The 22,285-nt window shown below is 47.0% G+C and overlaps 1 protein-coding gene across 5 annotated transcripts in view; it reads right to left on the bottom strand.

The window, feature by feature from the left end:
- The window catches only part of LOC139061367 (uncharacterized), a 409,988-nt gene that overhangs the window by 333,560 nt on the left and 54,143 nt on the right, over nt 1-22,285 (bottom strand). The window lies entirely within an intron of this gene.

Genomic DNA, 22,285 nt, shown 5'->3' with positions numbered 1-22,285 from the left:
ATTCTTAACGTGGTCCTGGCCATGCGTCTTGCTTTCTGTGAATAAAAGCTTGGTGAGGCGATCTTGTTGATAAGAGTGGGTGGTGGTGCTATCACTCAAATGTCTGAGGATTTTTCTCGAGCGGGGGTGGTGGAGTTGCCCGTCTAGAGAGTGCCAGAGCTTTGTCTATTGCTGTTGACATAGAACGCGGTAGTGTGCTTCAATTTCCTTGTTGAGAAGTGCGACCTTCCGTCTGAGTCCTCGATTGAGCCATTGTCCCTTCCATCTAGAGAGGATGGATGATTTGGCCTCGATAAGGTGGGCGAGTCTGCTGTCCATGTGCTCAGTCGGGGCACCTGTTGTGATAATGCGGGTGCCCGATTTAGTATCAGACAGTAGATCGCATGACCATGCTTCTATGTCGGTAATGGGAGTGTCCGTCGTTGCTGTTACACGGCGTTTACGGAACGCATCCCAGTCCGTCCGAGTAAAGTCCCTTGTTCTTTTCATAGCGGCTGTTAGGCGTGGGAGGGTAATTTCAATGATAGAGTGATCACTCCCGAGGTCGGGTTGGGTGTTGCGCCAACGGGCGTTGTCTGCGTTTTTGGTGAAAGTGAGGTCTAGTGTCGTGTCTCGTTCAGTAGAAGTGCCGAGGCGAGTGGGGAAAGCAGGGTCAGTAATGAGTGTAAGCCCGAGATCATGGGAGTCTTGCCACAAGTTACGACCTGCAGCAGAGCTGTGTCTGTAACCCCATCCTGTGTGCGGGAGATTGAAGTCACCTCCGATGATAAGGGGGCTGCTGCCTGCGATGTTAAGGGCCTTCTTGAAGAGGGTTAGAAATCGGCTATGGCGTCGAGATGCAGTATTGTAGATATTGAAGATAAACGTTCCTTCCTTTTGTTTTCTGTGCGGGATGAGCTCAATGAAGAGGTGTTCGATGCGCCGATCGTTGAGATCGTGTTCGATTACGGTAATTCTTTGTCAAACGAGTGAGCAGACTCCGTGAGGAGCATTGTTCGCGGTGAAAGGTTGATATCCTGGAAGGTTGACCGGAGTATCGTGCGTTTCCTGGAGGAAGATTACGTCGGGTTGACATGAAGTAGTACGGAGGTGTTGACGGAGAACGGGTTGTTTATGAAGGTAGCCTCGGCAGTTCCACTGCCACAACGTTGTGTCAGTGTTAGTATGAGCCATGATGGATAGGCGATGCCACATATGGCAGGGTGGCGGCGACGATTCCTGTGGTGTCCATGGCTACGGCTTGAGCGGTGGAAGCGGTTTGTGTGAAAAGGGTTTGAATATTAGCTTCCATGACGGTGACTCTGTGCATAAGGGCGATTAGAGAATTCTGTAAAGTTTCCACCACGCTTTGGAGTGTTACGAGCATATCCTTGACTTCGGAGCGTACTTGGTGTCATAATATATGGTCGCGGGAGTGGAAAGCATAAGCATAGGAAGGCAGTGCGCCGTGCGGGGGCGAAGAGGACAGTGAATCTTGGCAAATACCCGCAAGATGGTCATCATCATCATCGACGCCGACTTGGGAGCGCCGGCAGTGGCGCCTCAAAAAGCGTGGCGCGAGAGTGTGGCCCGTGGCCCGTGGCGTGAGCAGTGCGCGAGGTTCGGCGGTCGACGAAAAACAGCTTCCTCGCTGGGCGTCTGGCCCATAGGAGCTATCGCCGACCGCGCCAATACGCCACACCTGAAGCCGTCGCCCGCTGTCGCCCGCTGCGAGATTACCTCGCCCCGCTCTTCCGCTGGGCACTGGTCCAGGAGGGCTGGCGGTCCGGAACCGGGGCGCTCGAGCGTTCAGGTGAGCGGCCACAGGGCTACCCCGCCAGCTGTGGACGCGACCCGGTGACTGCGGCCGGCTACCTGAGCCCCGCAAGGCGGTCCGACCCGGCCGACCGACCCGGCCGTCCTACACGGCTGTCCGACCCGCCGGCCGACACTGTTGTCCGACCCCGCTGGCCGGCATCGGTTCAACGAGGTCTCAGACACGGCGACACACGCTTCCGCCGGAACTGTAGGCCAATCGTAATTTACCGATACAGATAGTGCATGTCGCCTATGAGGCATTTTGGGACATTGTCACGTGTGTGTGCCGTTATCTGTGTCGTGTACGTCAATACCAGTCTGATGTGTGTTTTTGCTTTCGCGTGCTGCTTCTCCCTTTTTCTGGAGTGATCCGGCCCAATAACACCACAAACTGGCGAGCCTGCCAGGATTCACTCGTAAATACAGTGAAAGGGGGCAGTTTCGCTTGAGCGCAGACACACATTAGTAGACGGCACCATGGATTTGGAGAAAATCACGGCGATTGGACTCCAAATAGGATTGTCAGGCGCAGAACTTCGCAGATGGATTGAGGCCGAACAGGCAAAACAAAGGGACGAGAGAGCTGCGGAGCGAGAGGCAATCAAGGAAGCTGACGAGAGGCAGCGCGAGATCCTCCAGCTAAAGCTGCAGCTTCAGGAAGGAGCTCGTAATGTGCCGGCAGCGGCTTCTGAAATTTTTACTGCGCCCAGCACCTCCTCGTCATCCCTCAATCCACAGAAGTTACTTCCTTTGTTCGACGAGAAACGCGATGACTTACACGCGTATATACAGCGATTTGAGCGCGTTGCAACAGGGCAGGACTGGCCGCAAGAAAAATGGGCTCTTGCTTTGAGCATGTGTCTGACTGGAGAAGCGTTCACTGTGATCGGTCGGATGACTGCCACCGATTCATTAGATTACCCGAAGGTAAAGAAAGCTTTGCTACAAAGGTTTCAATTCACGGCTCAAGGCTACCAAGGCAAATTTCGTAAAGCACGAGCAGTAGAGGGCGAAACTGGAAGACAGTTAGCAGCAAGAATTTCAGCCTATTTTGACCATTGGATTGAGATGGCTAATGTGCCTAAAACATATGAAGGTCTACGAGATCACATGATTTCTGAACAGTTTCTGCGTTGTTGTGAGCCAAAGCTAGTCATTTTCTTGAAGGAGCGAGAGTGCAAATCCCTTGACGAACTTGCTAGCTTGACGGATCGCTTCCTTGAAGCGCAGAACTGGACAGACCTAGGAAAGGGTCCCGATAACACAAAGGATTCTGGTGGAAAAAACATTGAAGCTCCCAGGAAACCGCAACTTATGTGCACCCTTTGTCATCGGTTTGGACATTTGGCTCCTGACTGCCGTGTCCCACCTAATCGTATGCTGAAGTGTGAGTTGTGTGACAGAACGGGACATACAGCTGAAAATTGCCGAACTGGGTACGGGGACAACAAACCAAGTTCAGCGTGTGCACTCGCCAAATCTCAACCAGTCCCAACTCGTCCAGTGAATGGATCAAAGCGTCGAGGAGAGAAGACTCGCCGATCAAGCGACAGCGATGACAAGAACCCTGGGACTGCTGTAACTTTCCTCATCGACCGGATGCCAGTGGTTGAAGGCCGGCTGTTAGGAAGAAGTGTTCGTGTATTACGAGACACCGGTTGTAATACCGCAATTGTCAGACGAGAACTCGTTCCAGAGGTATATATGACGGGAAGAAAGAGGAACGTTGTTCTTCTGGATGGCTCAACAAGCTACCTGCCTGAGGCTGTCGTGCCAGTGAACACGCCGTATTTTACAGGCAAGTTAACTGTGGCATGTATGGACAAGCCCCTCTATGACCTTGTTCTGGGAAATCTTCCAGGCGTCAGAGGACCATACGATCCGGACTGTGACTGGAAGCACCCCGCTGCTCCCAACGCTGAGTCGTCGTCGATACGGATGAAGCGTAATAAGGCGCCTAGGAAGCCTCAGCATGTATCGAGCGTGGCTGAAGACAGAACTGAAGAACAAGGCCAGATCCGTCCCTTGTGCGTTCCGAGAATCGTCTTACGTGACGTGACAAAAGGACAACTCATTGAGGAACAGCGGAAAGACCCGACGCTGAAACATATTTTTGCGAAAGTAAGCAAGTCGTTTAACTCGGGAAAGGGCCACAGCTACGAGTTCGTGGAAGAAAAAGGATTGTTGTATCGCCTTTACCACCGGGCCACTGGCAGAACCTTTAAGCAGGTGGTCATACCAAAAGCATTTAGACATGGCGTATTAGAAGTGGCTCATGAAAACATCATGGCAGGACATAAAGGTATCAGGAGAACAACCGATCGTGTCCTACAAAAATTTTATTGGCCAGATGTGCACAGAGACGTAAAACGCTTCGTGAAGTCGTGCGACAAGTGCCAAAAGACAACAGCTAAAGGGAAAGTACAGGCCGCTCCACTTCCTCGTCAGTGTGTGCTTGTGTGTGCGTGCAAGAATACAAGTTCGTTCGGTCCTGAAGTCTTAGAAGCGCCGACACAAGACCCTCCGAAGTCGAGAAAGCGCCGGGGACCAGGCCAGCGGAAACAAGCCCACAGAGGAGAGCGCCAGGCACGTCAACAGAGTGTTGCGTTGGAGTCTCCTTTTGCAGGAGTATTATTTTACTGTTACCCACATAAAAGATTGTGACAATGTCAGAGCTGACTACTTGAGTCGAGTCGCGCGTAATCACCTGTTTATATATCAAAATGTGATTAGACATTGCGACATCTCAAGTGTTTAGTATTTAGTTGAAAGCGAACAGACTTGTGCGTTCGTTCTTTGACTGGGTGCAATGCCCTGTGAACAGTGTGTTGTGTGCTCATATGAACAATCGGGCAAACGTGCATGACAATTTTCCTTTTTCTTTTTTTTTTCATCCCGCGTCCATGTGTTAGAATAGTTGTAAACAACTTTCTCGAAAAGGGGGGTATTGTCATAATATATGGTCGCGGGAGTGGAAAGCATAAGCATAGGAAGGCAGTGCGCCGTGCGGGGGCGAAGAGGACAGTGAATCTTGGCAAATACCTGCAAGATGGTCATCATCATCATCGACGCCGACTTGGGAGCGCCGGCAGTGGCGCCTCAAAAAGCGTGGCGCGAGAGTGTGGCCCGTGGCCCGTGGCGTGAGCAGTGCGCGAGGTTCGGCGGTCGACGAAAAACAGCTTCCTCGCTGGGCGTCTGGCCCATAGGAGCTATCGCCGACCGCGCCAATACGCCACACCTGAAGCCGTCGCCCGCTGTCGCCCGCTGGGAGGTTACCTCGCCCCGCTCTTCCGCTGGGCACTGGTCCAGGAGGGCTGGCGGTCCGGAACCGGGGCGCTCGAGCGTTCAGGTGAGCGGCCACAGGGCTACCCCGCCAGCTGTGGACGCGACCCGGTGACTGCGGCCGGCTACCTGAGCCCCGCAAGGCGGTCCGACCCGGCCGACCGACCCGGCCGTCCTACACGGCTGTCCGACCCGCCGGCCGACACTGTTGTCCGACCCCGCTGGCCGGCATCGGTTCAACGAGGTCTCAGACACGGCGACACACGCTTCCGCCGGAACTGTAGGCCAATCGTAATTTACCGATACAGATAGTGCATGTCGCCTATGAGGCATTTTGGGACATTGTCACGTGTGTGTGCCGTTATCTGTGTCGTGTACTTCAATACCAGTCTGATGTGTGTTTTTGCTTTCGCGTGCTGCTTCTCCCTTTTTCTGGAGTGATCCGGCCCAATAACATCACACTTGGCCCTGAGCTCCTTCTTGGAGGGCTCGCTTTTTTGGGGCTGGTCTTGAGAGTTCTTGGGTTGGCTGTTGGTAGCGGGCTTTGGGGTGTTGGGTGTGGGTTGGGTTTTGGGTTGTCGGAGGCTGTGAACCTCCTGGGTGAGCTTTTGGATTTAATCACGTATAACTGCGTTTTCTCTCTTAAGGGGTTCGATATCTGTGTTGTCTGTGTTGGGTTTACGCAGTGGGGGGATTTTACGTGACCCTCTCGCGAGACGCCCGTCAGAGCCTCTGCGAAGCTCACCTTTTCTGAAGTATATCTGGCTCCTGGAGTCGACGTGGATCTTGATCTGGAACGACCTCCGTCCGACCTTGCTCTGGAGAGGGAGTGATACCGGGACCGGTGCTTGGTCTCCATAGACGGGAAATTTGAATTCTGTGCTACTCGACGTTCTCCGAGGCGTCTTCGTATAAGATACGGCGCTTTGTATCTGGCAGTACAAGCTTTGTTCGATGTGGGGTGGTGTCCACCACACAACGTGCACTTGGGTGTACACTGATGATCTTGATCTGGGTTGCGAGCTCCACAGCCCCGGCAGATCTTTTTATTAGGGAAAGGGCAAACGTCCAAGGGGTGCCCGAGACGGCCGCAGAGGTAACAGATATCGATCTGCTTGCGGTACAGGGAGCATGGGATTAGTGTAGCGCTATAGCGAACCATGTATGGTACGTCAGGTCCGGCGAAGGCAATGACGATGGTCGTAGTGGAACCGATTCGCTTTGCGGACAGGGCTAGAGGATTACGATCATTTATGACGTTAGCGTCGACTTGTCTAGCGTAATCTGTGAGGGGGATGCCTCTGATGGCTCCTGTCGTAGTAGTATCTAGGGAGGCTTCGTACGCGCTGACCTCATGGGTTACCCCGTTGACTTGGATGGACTTGATTCTTATGTACCGGTCCGCATTTTGCGAGCTGGGCGTGCTGATCACTATGATGTTTTGCTGGTTGTTCGAGCAAATTGTGTCGTTTTGACTGTCTTCTGAGCTAAATTGCGTTGCTTGAAGAATAGGTGCAGTCACTGTAGGGCTGCCGACCTTGGAAATATTGAGTGCTCCTTTGGGTCTGACAATGAACTTGATCTCATTTGTTGGTAGTGGGAGCGTGCGCCCGGCCTTGAGAACCTGAGTTCTAACTTGCTGCCTCTCTCTAGTAATATAAAAAAAGCATTGAAAGTTAGTCAGACTTTAGCTTTGTACGTTTCCAAGTAGCTCACTTGGGGAATGTAAAATTGCAAGAACTGCAGCGGGAACGGCAGTTCATCGTCATATGCAGCAGAATTGCATCGGTGGTACAGCACTAACAAGTGCTTTTATGAACCCGTCCGTTTGGTGACTTCGTTTACTAGTGTACCCGTTTACATCAATAAATTCGCAATTACTCTTCTTGAGGAGACTTTGAATGCACTTATTCGGCGATGTCACATGTATTCATCGGCTGAAAAATTACAACGGCATATGCAGACATCGCACCATGCGGATTTGTTCGATATAAGTCTGTACCAACGACGGGTGCCAGTTATTGAGGTAGAGAAGCAGCATTTTGGCAAGGGTAGAATTAAGAAGAAAAACGATCGGAATATCGCATTACTTAACCAAATTTATCGGCTATATAGTTAACGTGAGCTCCACCTTAATGTAAATGAGGTTCATGGCGTTTGGCTGCGGCACGCACCTGGCACGTACGTATGTGGACCATGTTGTCCCAAACACCGGTAACATCGTGTTCATAGCCGCTCCTACAGAGGTCAGCGTCTTCCCTACAGCTATCACCGCAGAAGCAGCAGTCTGGCGCCCTAACAAAGGAGAAATCGCAGCCACGTACTTCAGTCATCCTTGCTGCAAAGGGTTGTCTTCTACTGCTCCCGCGCGTACTGTTGGAAGCGCCCGCTAGTTAGCTATCAGTGGCGTCTCTAAAGGCGGTGCACGAAGCGTATAGAGGAACGAATGTACATATATGTATAGCGGTCCCATAACGGGAAGGTTTTACTGTTCTATTATAGGATCTATGTTAGGGAGGTGTAAAAGCACAACTAATATAAATGACCGCCATCTCGGCTATGACGTCATGCCGAAAGCCGTCATCTTGGATTTGGGAAATCGACACTCAGAATCAGAATCAGTTTTATTTTCCTCGAGGAAAGGAAAAATGGACCCCAGACAAAAAGCTGCTCATTGAGCAGCTTGACGAGGCCTGAAGCCCTTCAGGCAGTGGCAACAGCGGCAAAACAGCAGTGTATGTCGTACACCGATACTAGAAGAAAAAAAAAAGCAACTCGAGAAACAATAAACTAAAGAATAGGAAGAAAGAAACTGTTCGCACCAAGCTGTGAAGAACGATAAAAAAATATTTACATATACATACACCAATAACAAACCAATATTGTACACTGACATGTTATATTCACACGTACACACGCAAACATCCATATATATAGAAGTGGCGCGCATACGCCCCTATATATACATATATCTACACCTGCATATACATTTACTTACACACGCGTACGTGGCGTATACACACACACACCATTCAAGTGCACACATGTATACCTTCAAGTTAAATATTTTATGAAGAATGAACTCTTACAAAAACGGAAAGCGAGAAAAAAATATGAAACTAGACAATGCCTGCAAAATCATTCCACACTAATCCACACAAAAGAACGCACAACGCCGAATGTAAACTGCATGATATTGTCACGCGCTAAGGCAAGAATAAGCAGCAGTATCAGCAGCCAGACACGAAAATGTCAGACACAAGGAGGACGGTTCACCAGCTGGCGCAAGATCCTTGACTTCATCGTCTTCAATCACCGTTTTTGCTGGGCACGCAACGCTGGCTCAAAACACCAGGTAGCACAATTCCCCCTCCCAATGGAGCATCGACTCGATGCTCAAACACAAAACGTACATAGAGACTAGACAAATTAGGTAAACAAAAAAAGTGTGGGGGAGGGGGGAACGCGCTAGCACACATACGGAAATGCACACGGAAAAATGTGTTCTGTGGTCGGGAACAAAAAAAAATGCTTCAAAGTTCTTTGGAGGAAGACGCGACGACAGCAAAAAAAAAGGTTGTTTAACTAGTACACTTCACCGTGTAAAATACGGCTTGACGCGGACCACATGTACCGTCTTTGCGCGTGGTAAACAGCGCTTGGGCGATGGCAGGTCTCCATCTGGAATCACTTCATAGTTCACGTCGCTTACACGCCTTAGTACTGTGTATGGTCCGAAGTACTTGCTGAGGAGTTTCTCGCTGAAGCCTCGCCGTCTAATGGGTGTCCAAACCCAAACTTGGTCGCCAGGCTCATAGGTCACTTGTCGATGGTGGAGAGTGTACCTTATTGCATCGGTACACTGCTGCTGTCTTATGTGCACGCGGGCCAGTTGACGCGCTTCCTCGGCACGCTGAATGTACTCCTCGACGTCAGGAGCTAACTGGTCGAGCTGGTCGGTATCTTCATATGGCATCATGGCATCTAGCATAGTTTAGACATCTCGACCATAAACGAGGCGCAATGGCGGGAAGCGTGTAGTTTCCTGTGTGGCAGTGTTGTACGCAAAGGTTACCTATGGTAGGATTTCGTCCTACATTTTGTGCTGCACATCCACGTACATAGCGAGCATGTCTGCCAGTGTTTTGTTTAGTCTTTCTGTCAAGCCGTTAGTCTGAGGGTGGTATGCAGTGGCCTTTCGATGACTCGTGTAGCTCAATTTGAAGATGTCATCCAGCAGCTTTTCCGTAAATGCCGTCCCTCGGTCAGTGATGATGAATGACAGTGCGCCATGCCGAAGCACAATGTGATGCATAAAAAACTGGGCAACTTCAGATGCTGTCGCGCGTGGTAGTGCCTTCGTCTCAGCGTAACGCGTCAAGTAATCAGTTGCGACAATGATCCACTTATTGCCGGAGGAAGACAAGGGAAATGGTCCAAGAAGGTCCATTCCAACTTGATCAAACGGCGTACGCGGAGGGTCGATGGGTTGTAGAAGGCCTGCAGGCTTGAAGGGTGGTGACTTGTGGTGCTGGCATTCACGGCATCCTTTCACGTAGCGTTTGACGCAAGCAGTCAGTCTAGGCCAGTAGTACAGTTGCCGTACCCTGTCCAGAGTAGCCCAAGTGACCAGATGTCGACTCGTCGTGGCAGGCTAATAGGATGTCGTCGCGAAAGGCTTGAGGTACCACTAGCAGATGTGGTTTGTCGCCGGCACCTGTGTTTCTTTTGTATAAGATGCCCCCTCGTAAGCAAAATGACGACAACCATCGCGAAAGTGGGCGAGGAATGGACGCGATGCCGCCTTCTAAGGGATCGATGACGGGTCTTAACTCAGCGTCCGATCGCTGTTTATCGAGCAGATCCGGCCCGCTGAGGGCTCCCAGAAAGGCGCTGTCGTCTTCCTCGTCAGGATTCTGAGGTTTAACAGGTGCCCGTGATAACGTGTCGGCATCTTCATGTTTCCTTCCTGACTTGTACACGATGGTGGTGTTAAATTCCTGGAGTCACAGACTCCAACGTGCCAATCGTCCAGAAGGGTCTCGGAGGTTGGTCAACCAGCACAAAGCGTGATGGTCGGTCACAACTTTAAATGGGCGCCCGTAGAGATACGGCCTAATCTTTGTGGTTGCCCAAATAACCGCGAGGCACTCCTTCTCTGTGGTGCAATAATTGGACTCTGCGCGTGACAGAGTGCGGCTCGCGTAGGCGATAACTCGTTCAGTCCCGTCTTGTCGTTGCGCCAGGATAGCTCCGAGTCCGATATTGCTGGCGTCAGTGCGTACTTCTGTGTCGGCATCCTCATCAAAATGACCGAGCACGGGAGGAGGAGACAAGCGACGTTGTAGCTCCGCAAAGGCGGTCTGTTGTGCATCAGCCCAGAGGAATGGCGTGTCGTCACGAGTAAGGCGAAATAGCGGATCTGCAATCTTCGAAAAATTTTCAATGAAGCGTCGATAATATGGACACAAGCCCAAAACTCGTCTCACACTTTTCTTATCGGTTGGAGCGGGAAAAGCTGCTACGGCAGCAGTCTTCTCGGGATCAGGCCGAAAACCTGCCGCGCTTACGACGTGACCAAGGAACTTCAGTTCCTCGTAACCGAAACGGCATTTCTCTGGCTTGAGTGTAAGGTCAGCCGATCGAATGGCTTCGAGTACATTCCTAAGGCGTCGAAGGTGCTCGTCAAAAGTTTCCGAAAAGACAACGACATCATCGAGATAGACGAGGCAGCTTTTCCATTTGAGGTCAGCGAGAACGGTATCCATCATTCGCTGGAATGTGGCTGGAGCGGAACAGAGGCCGAAAGGGAGTACTCTAAATTCGTAAAGGCCGTCCGGAGTTACGAAAGCAGTTTTCTCGCGGTCACGCTCATCTACTTCAATTTGCCAGTAGCCACTTTTCTGATCGATAGAGGAGAAATACTTCGCGTGCCTCAGCCTGTCCAGAGAATCGTCGACACGAGGCAACGGGTACACGTCTTTCTTTGTGACGTTGTTTAGCTTCCGGTAGTCTACACTAAATCGAAGCGTGCCATCTTTCTTTTTAACAAGAACGACTGGCGATGACCAGGGACTGCATGAAGGCTGGATTACGCCATCTTGAAGCATTTCCTTCACCTGCGTTTGAATAGCATGTGGTTCGGTCGGGGAAACACGATAAGGCTGTTGCCGTATGGGGGGCACGTCGTCATACGTGATGATACGGTGTTTCGTAATCGATGTTTGACGTACCTTCGACGACCATGCAAAGCAAGAGTGGAACTCAAGCAACAGTTCGCGCAGGGGTTGTTTGTTCTCTTCAGGAAGCGTTAGACTAATGTCGACGTTGCGTAGAGGTGTTTCAGCAGTGCCGATTGCCTCGGAAACAAAACATTCAGTGACATCGGCGATCGGGTCGGCGTAGACGATGACAGTACCGGGGAAAAGGCGCCGGTGTTCGTAGCTGAAGCTGGTGACAAGAACCTCACAGTGGCCATCGTGGAGATCGACAAGGCTTCTTGCTACGCATACACCATGAGAAAGCAGGAGAAAACGATTGCTTTCTACGACTGCTTCACCGTGTATGAGCTGGTCGCATGCCACTTAAACCACGACACTTGCACGCGGTGGTAACGTGACAGCGTCATCGATGACACTAAGAGATGCTCGAGAGTGGATGGTGTTGGTCGTCGCTGTGGCGCTTTTTGTCGAGAAAGTGACGAGGCGTTGTCGAATGTTGATGATAGCGCCGTGCTCCCTGAGAAAGTCCATGCCGATGATTAGGTCTCGAGAACACTGAGGGAGAATGCTCAAACTGGCAACAAACGTACAGCCGCGAATCTGTATTCGTGCCATGCACATGCCGAGTGGTGTGACGATGTGCCCGCCAGCTGTACGAACTGGCGTTTGATTCCAAGGCGTGGTCACTTTCTTCAGAAGGGTGGCCCGTTTTTCGCTCATTATAGAATAATCCGCTCCAGTGTCCACTAAAGCAGTCAATTCACGACCGTCAAGCAGTACAGGAATGTCCAAGGAAATTCTTTTTCTGTAATCAGCAGGTACTGTCATCGTCGATGTATCGTCGGTCCGCGTACGCGTCAGTGGGGGTCCTTGAGCATGTCCAGACTGCGCGGCCTCACCCCCAAAGGTCGCTGTGGTTAGTTTTCCCGTTGTGGGCTGGGCGACCAACCCTGCACCACGCTTAAATACCTACGGCGAGTCGGAGAAAACCGCCGCGGCGAAGGGGAGCGTGACTGGTGTCGAGCTGATGGAGATACGCGCTGCTGGGCAACGTATTCTACAATTTCAGGAGGACGCTGGCCGAACCTAGGTCGCGGCGAGTTCGCTGAGAATCCGCGTAGTCCGAGCTCTCGATAGGAGCACTGTCGGTAGACATGCCCAGCTTCGCCACAGTGAAAGCAAAGGGGACGGCGATCAGGTGCCCTCGACACGTCTGATTTCCTCGGGGCCTGCCGGTGGTCCTGGTAATACGAGGTAGCTTGGACGGGCTCTAGCATGGCCGGGCGCGTGACGCGAAGCGGGGAGGAAGGTGGGGCAGGCTGCCTCAAGGCTCGCGAATATGACATATGTGGGCTGTCATTTCTTAGCGGTCGAGCTTCTGTATTGAAGGGTGGTTCTTTTAGCGCATGCTGGACTTCGTCACGGAGAACGCTGGACAAGGAGCTGAGCGTCGGCTGTGAAGGTACCGACAGTTTCTGGAGTTCTTCGCGGATCACGGAACGAATGAGCTCTCGAAAGAAATCGAAGTGACCCCCGAGAGCTCCGAAGAAGTCCGTAGGTGAGGCAGTGTTCACTTGACGGTCGTATGATGGTGTCCGCTGGCGAAGAGTCTGCTCCATGGTGATGGCCTCGGAAAGAAATTCTGCCACAGTCTTGGGAGGACTGCGCACGAGACCGCCGAACAGCTGCTCTTTCAATCCGCGCATCAGGTACCGCACCTTCTTTTCTCCCGACATGCTGGGGTCGGCTCGTCGAAAGAGACGCGTCATGTCCTCGACATACATTGCGACACCCTCGTTCGGCATTTGTATACGAGACTGGAGATCACACTCAGCTCGCTCTCGGCGATCAGGGCTCGCACACGTCTCAAGAATCCGCCGTTTGAATTCTGCCCATGAAGTTAAGGCATCTGCACGGTTCTCGTACGAAACACGTGCGCCATCGTTAAGGCTGAAATAGACGTTTTTCAGTTTGTCTGCATCATCCCACTTGTTGAACGCGGCAACACGTTCATAGTGCACCAGCCAATCTTCAACGTCCTCATGTATGGCGCCGTATAAGGGATTCGGCGTTCGCATATTGAATAGCGTACAATGAATCGGCGTTGTGCCTTCCATACCGGTTGGGGTGGTCGGAGCTGCCATTTTCTCTGGGAGGAGTCCAAACTCAGGGGCTTGTGCACAGATCCTTCTGCTGGCGCGGTGTACAGGCGTAACTACCGGTACGGGGCTGGAGCTCCTGCTGCCCGGAGGGGTTTGGTGCATAGATTTGATTACCCAGCACCTCCACCAGTTTGTCACGCGCTAAGGCAAGAATAAGCAGTAGTATCAGCAGCCAGACACGAAAATGTCACACACAAGGAGTACGGTTCACCAGCTGGCGCAAGATCCTTGACTTCGTCGTCTTCAATCACCGTTTTTGCTGGGCACGGAACACTGGCTCAAAACACCAGGTGGCAATATATATATATATCTGTTGCCGATTAAGCTATACTGTGTAAAAAGTTTTCAATTAAAGCACGTTTATTTATTGCGGGGCCACCAACTGAGGTTGTATTATTGTTCAGGGTGTAAGGTATTATATACTTCAACACTTGGTGACCGTAATTTGTTCGAGTTTTGGGAAGACACCACTTTGCTAATTGTCGAGTGTTGGCTGCCGGTACACGTTCCTTGAGCGCTGTTATTCTGATAAGGAAGTTAGTACGAAACGTGGTTTTAGTGGTGAATAAAGAAACAATAATGTGTGGTAACACTGATGGGTACAATTTTTAACCGAATAAAAAGCTGTTTGGAATGTGCGCAGTACTCCTCGTCTGCAATGACACGAATCGCTTTCTTTTGCAAGCTCACAATTCAATTCATGTTAGTCGGTGATGCCGTGCCCCAAACAAGATGACAATAAGCAATGTGTGATTGAAATAATGAAACATATATCTGTTTTAATGTACACTGGAAGAATGCCACGACACCGGAAAAGTGCTCCAACAGCTTTAGATAAACTTCGATATACGTAATTAGTGTGCTTAGTCCATCGAAGGTGCTCATCAAATACAACACCCAGTGTTTTATGGTGGCTAACGACCTCAATAATATTATTGCCTACATTAATGGTTAAGTTAGTCCCTATGTGATGATTTATAGCGCGGAAAATAACAGCTTTTCACTTAGTTGTATTTATTTTGAGATTGTTTAATGTAGACCAATTTAAAAGGCTGTTGAGGGCATTGTTTGCTTTTAAAATTATTTCTGTAGCCGAAAGACCAGAAATAAATAGGGAAGCGACGTCGGCATAACTTACAAAATCAGCTTCTGTCGAAATTGTTATCACATCGTTTATATAGACATTGAAAAGAAAAGGTCCTAATATGCTGCCCTGAGGGACGCCACATTTCAGATAACGTTTGGATGAACAAAAACCGTCTATGTTCACTTTTTATTCACGGTCTTTAAGATATGAACTAAAAATTTGAAGTGTCCTTCCCCTAACGCCGTTCTTGTTTAACTTATCGAAGAGAATATTTTCGTCTAGACAATCAATCGAAGGCCTTGCTGAAATCCACAAAGATTCCTAGTTTTAAGAGTTTGTTTTCAATATTCTGTAAAATAATTTCTTTTTGCACCAATAAAGCTGATTCTGTAGAAAAACCTTTACGGAAGCCGAATTGAGAGTGTGATATTAACTGATTAGCATCAAAAAAGTTCTGCAAACGTATGAGCAAAATTTTTTCTAGCACTTTCGAAAAAAGAGGTAGAATAGAGATGGGGCGATAATTACTCATGACGTTTCTCAAGCCTGACTTGAAAATGACTGTAACCTTGGCTAGTTTCATTCTTGCAGGGAAAACACACGATTCTAGTGAACGGTTAATAATATGACACAGAGGTAGTGCAAGAAAGTCAGCAACGACCTTTACTGGTTTAATTGTGAGGCCTTCTACATCAGAGCTGGAATTGTTTCTTAAGGACATGTGAATGGTAAATACTTCTGATGGATCTGTTGGCCTAAGAAATGCTGAGCTGGTTGTTTTATTTGAAATAACACAACACGCATCTGCTTTATATTTTGCTGTTGCTTGCTCGGTGAAGAACTTGTTAAAGCAATCGGCTAATAGTACGCCTGATTTTGGTGACCCGTCGATAATCAATTCGCCAATGTCATTCGATACATTTCATTGGGTAATTACCTCATTTATTGCACGCCAAATTAGCTTTGAATTATTCTTGCTTCCAGCGAAAATTACCGAGTAACAGTCAGGCTTGGCTTTGCGCATGTCATTATTTAATTTATTCCTAAACTGCTTAAACACAGCGTAATCATTAGGATTTCTGGTTAACAAAAAGCTGTGGTACAGGCGATCTTTTTTTTAATCCTTTTGAAAAGGCTAGGTGAAAACCATGGTTTCTTAATTTTTTTGTGATTGTCTCGTTTTTAATGGGAAACTTAAGTCATAAAGCACTGTAAATTTATCAATGAACGCATTATAAGCCTTATCCACAGAACGATAGTTGACACATTGTGTCCATGGTGTCTCATTTATCAGTCACCTGAATGGTTGTAGTGCGTTATCAGTAATTTCCCGAAAGGTTACCGCTCTGCTTCTAACAGGTGCAGGTTGATGCTTTTCTGTTGTTATAAAAATAGGACAACGATCGCTTAGATCACAAAACAGTGTACCCGAAAATTTTACTATGATATCTATATTAACAATAAACAAGTCAATAATGCTTGACGAAGAGACCGTGATTCTGGTTGGAGATGTGGTGGTGAACCCACCACATCTCCAACGAGAATTTACTAATTTACTTTTAAGTTTAATGTGATCATGATATCGGAAACATGGTACTACAGTAACTGTGCTATGCTGACTTTACAAGGTTATCAACGCTTTTGTATTAATCGGCCCAGAAAGAAAGGTGGGGGTGTTGCACTTTTTGTTGAAAGCTATGCAAAACATGAATTAGTATCAGACTATACGAAAGTAACAGATGACTACGAAATACTCACTGCAAAGACTAAAAACAGGATAATATGTATGCTGTATCGCCCACCGAGCGGCAATGTTGTCACTTTTCTAGATTTTTTTTAACCTTTCCTAGAATATGTAAGCATGAACAATTTGAAGCTTGTGTGTGGCGGCGATGTTAATATAGATCTACTTAAACAGAGTAGCTCATCCTTCGTACTGAACACGTGCCTCCAGTCTGCAGGTTTTGTAAATACAATCACTACACCAACACGCATTACAAGTCATGCATCGTCTTTGCTTGACTTACTCATTGTTGATATTTTTACTACTGTATGCAACACAGGCACATTGGTGTCTGACATAAGCGCCCACTGCCCGATATTTTTAATCTACACCGATGACTCTAAGAAACCAGCTGACGCCTGTCAACAATTAACTTATCAGCGTATAACACAAGCAGGTTTAGAGCAGTTCAGGAATGACGTTATGAACCACGATTGGGTACATGTTTTGAACAAAACAGATGCAAATGAGGCGTATAACGAATTTATTCTAACTGTTAGCCATATGTACGCCAGCAATTTTCCAATGAGGACAGCTAAATATTCCAAAAAAGTTCGAAAGCCTTGGGTTACTCATGAGCTTGCAAAAATTATCAAAACAAAAAATAATCTCTTTCATTCCTTCTTGCGCACGCGGTGTGAATTAACATTACAAACATTCAAAAAATTTAGAAACAGGCTAAATGCTGAACTAAGAAAAGCAAAGGCCGCGCACTATGAGGACTTATTTGCGAATGTTTCAAGACAACGCCCAGAGATTGCGTGGCAAACGATTAAACTTGTTCTAGGTCGCCGCAAGGACGATACGCACCTGACATCGATGAAGCTGGGCTCACGTGAGATAACAGGCACAGCGCTTTCCGATTACTTTAACCACCACTTCGTAACTGCACAAAGCGCTATTGTTGAAGGCAATGATAGCACAGGGGTGGCTTGTCATAGCGATGTTGTTCGCGAAAGCGCATTCTTTGCGCCTACTGATGAGTGTGAAGTATACAGTGTGTACATGGGGCTGAAACACAGTAAAGCTTTAGATGTAAATAATTTGCAGATTAAACCTATAAAACATGTTTTGCAATTTATTGTACCTCCGCTTGTGCACATTTACAACTTAATTTCAGAGACAGCAGTTTTTCCAGATGCAATGAAACACGCGAAAGTTTCGGTTAATTATAAAGGTGGTGATCGAAATAGTGCGTCTAACTGTCGACCGATATCGGTGCTCCCAATTTTTTCAAAATGAGTGGAAAAGCTTATTTTTGCTAGAATGACGGAATTTTTCAATAAAAAGAGTGTGCTTACTGATTCACAATATGGATTTCGGAAAAACAGATCCACAGAAATGACTCTTCTTGCGCTGAAAGAATACGTTTTGCAGAGCTTTGAAAATAACCACTACGCAGTCGGCATTTTTATAGACTTTAGTAAAGCTTTTGACAGCCTCCATCACGAGATTCTTATTCGGAAGCTTCGTTTGTATGGAATTCGTGGGAAACCGCTAGAATTACTCAAATCATATCTGAAACATTGACGTCAGTACGTTTCCATTAATAAACATAACTCGTCCCTCTTAAGTATTGTATGTTGTGTGCCTCAAGGAAGTATTCTTGGGCCACTTTTGTTTAACGTTTTTATAAACGATATCGTGACCATAAACAGTGAGCTTCAATTCATCATGTATGCGAATGATTGCACACTGTGTGTCTCGGGTCCTGATGCGAATGAACTTGTGAAAAAATGTAATAAAATTATGGCAAGTTTGTCCGATTGGACACAGACAAATAAGCTTTGAATAAATTTGTTTTCTTGAATAAATTTGTTTTCTTTGAATAAATTTAAAGAAAACAAAAGTTCTAATATATCGCGCAAAAAATAAACCACTTAACAATAATCATGCTGTTTATTTTCAGAGCCAACGCATTGAACTGGTTGAAGAAATTAAAATTCTTGTAGTATACTTTTCTTCTAATTTACGTTGGGATGCCCATATCAAACATCTCTGCGGCAAACTCTCTGCAGTTACCGGTGCTATGGCACGTTGCCGCACATTTCTACCTACGAGAGCAAAACTTCAAATAGACTGGTCTCTTCTTATCGTATATAAATTACTCTTACCTTGTCTGGGCTACAACATCTAAATTTAACTTGCAAAAGCTGGTAATACTTCAAAAGAAAATCGTTCGATATATAGAGAACGTTAATCGGCTTTCACCAACAGATAATATATTTCTCAAATACAGACTAAACCGCGTTGATAAATTATACGAACACAGATTACTAGAAACGATTTACTTCTCATCCGAATATGTTAAGAATTATTTTACATCCCTTGCTCAGCTAGAACTCTGCACTCACACGAAGCATACTACACGAAACCCTGAGGTGTGGAAGGTACCATGGTTTCGAAACAATTACAGCTTACAGTCCTTAACACTTAATATACCGACTCTGCTAAACAAATAAAAGCACACAGCTACGCTAAATAAAAATGGTTTGCGTGACTACTTCCTTTCTTTATAGTGCATTCAAGTGTAAAATGTCATTTTTATGCATACGTAAGATGTGTAATGTTTCTTGTGTATAAAGACTTCAGTGTATATATCATGTGAATGCTACTGCCATGTAAGGGACCCTGGGCCTCCGTCAAGCTGCTGCTACAGCTTTTTGCCCAGGTGTCCCTCCAGTTCCTTTTTCCTGGTAAATAAATTTGTTTGTTTGATTTATTTATTTGTTTATTTATTTATTGATTGATTGATTGATTGATTGATTGATTGATTGATTGATTGATTGATTGATTGATTGATTGATTGATCCCATTGGATTCAATGGCCGTAAGAAATTCTACTGAATCAGTGTTCACTTCGTTGAGATTAATATTAAAGTCGTCACCGAGCAATAGGGCGTAATTATTTTGTGAACAGTAATTAAGAAGAGCATTCAAAAATTTGAAAAGGTGTTACGGTTTCCACCAGGGGGCCTGTAAATTACAGAAAGAGTGTAAGTGTTGTGTTGTAGCACGAGAGCTTCATAGTTATTGGTTATAATGGTAAATTGTGGAATGATGGTAGACTTCAAAGAAGACCTAACATAAATAGCTACTCCCCCCTATGAAAATGGTCATTGCCTTTATGTTTCCTTTATGTTTCCTTCTTGTGCCCTATGTGACCTTTACGATTCCTTGTCCTTTGTGTGACCTCCGGGACGCCAACTTTGTGTGTACCACATGTTTACTAATCCTAACATATACCTCGAGGAAGTGACCTTTATTATGCCTCTAGGATGTGTCCTTTATGTTTACGGCAGGATGTTAACTGGGTGTGTACTATGTGTTACCTGAGTGTACACTTGAGTGCACATGTAGGTGACATAGAGTGCACATAACAACTGTCTGTACATATAATACAGGCAGATATATCTGTACTGTGTGACAGCCATTGATACACTCTGCAGAGTCATTGTTAGTACTAAATCTTGACTTATCCTTTCCTTTGCCCCAAGAAAACAACCCTTATTATAATTATTGTAGGATGTGCCCTTTGTGTTTACGGCGGGATGTTACCTAGGTGTGCACTTCAGTGCACACGTAGGTAACATAGAGCATCAATCTATATATGGTGCATGCACTCTTTATATGTTACCTACATGTGCACTCAAGTGCACATGTAGGTACCATATATATATATATATATATATATATATATATATATATATATATATATATATATATATATATATATATATATATATATACACAGTGAAGTAGACGCGCGTATGAAGCGGTTTATTGACGTTTCGGCCGGGGTCCGGCCTTCATCAGAATCGGCCGGGTCCGGCCTTCATCATCTGATGAAGGCCGGACCCCGGCCGAAACGTCAATAAACCGCTTCATACGCGCGTCTACTTCACTGTGAATATTTACCCGGACCCAGAACTGCTTTTTTTCTGGTATATATATATATATATATATATATATATATATATATATATATATATATATATATATATATATATATATATATATATATATATATATATATATATATATACATATATATATATATATATGAGCACTATGTTACCTGTGTGAGCACTCTATGTTACCTGGCTGTGTACTCCCTCGAGTGCACATCCAGGTAACATAGAGTGCGCCCAGTGATTATCTTTTTACACATGCTACAGATAGGTCGTCTGCCTGAAAGATGTATTAACTTTAACTACTGGCGTATCGAAGTAAAAAAAAACATGGGGGGGGGGGGTGCGCCTGCCTCCCACTCCCTATATATCTTGGCCGTATTGATCACCACGTGCCATCAACAGTACATACGTACATCAAAGCCTCATGCAGCGAATAATCCCTCACGAGAAATAACAATTGCGCGGCGCCAAGAGACGCGGTGGCACGACGCGCTGTGTTCGATGGCTTGCGCTACATGAACCGCAAAAGAGGCGGATGCTTCCGCGGCCAATCCGCCGCTTTGCTGTGAGCGTATATGATTGTACAACCATTTAAGTAGCTGTTCGCGGTGTTATATTGGTTTCATGATAGCCTCATTACACATAAATATCTAATACGTACATTGCGATTGTCTCTATATTACGCTCGTAAGATTTGTTTGCAGCCATCAGCGGGAAATGCAAGCGCTGCCACCTCCAAAGCTCTACTGGAGCTGCCGCTAACTTTCAGAACGCCTAGTTCGAAAGAACGTAGTGAAATTGAATATCTATAACGTTTCCGATGCTCTAAGCTGAAAAAAAAAAAAGCTCGAACATTGGGAGACGCTGCCACTGCTCCACCTCAAAACCGTGGTCTCCGAAGCACTTTTTGACATGTTGCTTTTTCTACGCTATCTTTTTTTCAGCCCTCGGCCTTGTGATGATGCCTTTTCTCTACTACTCACACAGATTATACACAAAAGTTTGGTCACTAACCAATGCAGAACCGGCGGTTGATGCTAAAAGTGCCTTTCTTTTCAAAACTGCGTGTGATTGCTGTAACGAGATAGCAAAGTGGGCGAGTTGGTTACGATTCATCGTGCCTTTAGCAACAGCGCAAAGCAACGCAGAAACAAAGAACGAACACTCCGAAGAAACAGCGCCGTGTTGTTGTGTTTCTTCCTTTTGTCCGTGTCGCTTTCGCGCTGACCACAAGTGCGAGTAACTGCTGTGACGATATTAGCACGCGTAGGAGTAGGGCAGCGCGGATACCGTAAATGCTTGCTTGGGCGTACAACTGAACAATTTATAATTGTGAGTTGGCTGAGTATGAAAGTTGTGTGCGGAGTATGGCCGTATTTGATTACGCGAGCATGCAAGCAGTACGCCTGTTTCACTTTGGCCGAAGTTCCGCTGCCGCTGCAAGCCAGCCATCGCCACCCCAAGCGATGGAGTTGCACATGATACGCGCTGATTGGCTCGTGTCCGCCGGCAAAAGTTCGCGCATAGTTCGTCTAAAATCTCTCCATATACTTTAAAAAAACAAGGCAGCGCACCAAGACACTTTAAACTCAGTAATTTGTGTTTAAATACCAGCCTTCCTTCCAGCAACGACTTTTTTAAATCTCAAAGGCCGTGCTTTTCCATAATGCACGCCCTAAAAGGAAATGTAGATCTCGGAGGCCAAATTCACTTTTTAACCGCAGCGCGGCGCTGCCGTAGTGTGGCGGTTTTTTGCCAATTTTGGACGGTGCGGACGGCGGTACGGACGCTCCTGTGGTCGAGGCTTCAGCGACTTCGTTCGTAGCTAAGTACCTTTTTATCTTTATTAGCTAGTGTTTTGAAGTATTTTCTGTTGCATGGAGTAGGGGCGCAAATTTTGAATTCTTGGTAAGAGTAGCAAACGCACCGGCTTTGTCTAGGTCTGGCGGCTCCCCCGTTGGGCCTAGTTGGTAGGAGGGACTTATAGGCTTCGTTAATTCTTTCAGCTAGCTCCTCAGATTCTTGCATGGGGTAGGGAG

Source organism: Dermacentor albipictus, chromosome 6 (genome assembly GCF_038994185.2).
Source record: "Dermacentor albipictus isolate Rhodes 1998 colony chromosome 6, USDA_Dalb.pri_finalv2, whole genome shotgun sequence".
Taxonomy (NCBI): Eukaryota; Metazoa; Arthropoda; class Arachnida; order Ixodida; family Ixodidae; genus Dermacentor; species Dermacentor albipictus.
Note: the sequence above shows the minus strand (reverse complement) of the source record. Positions and strands in the feature narration are given on the sequence as shown.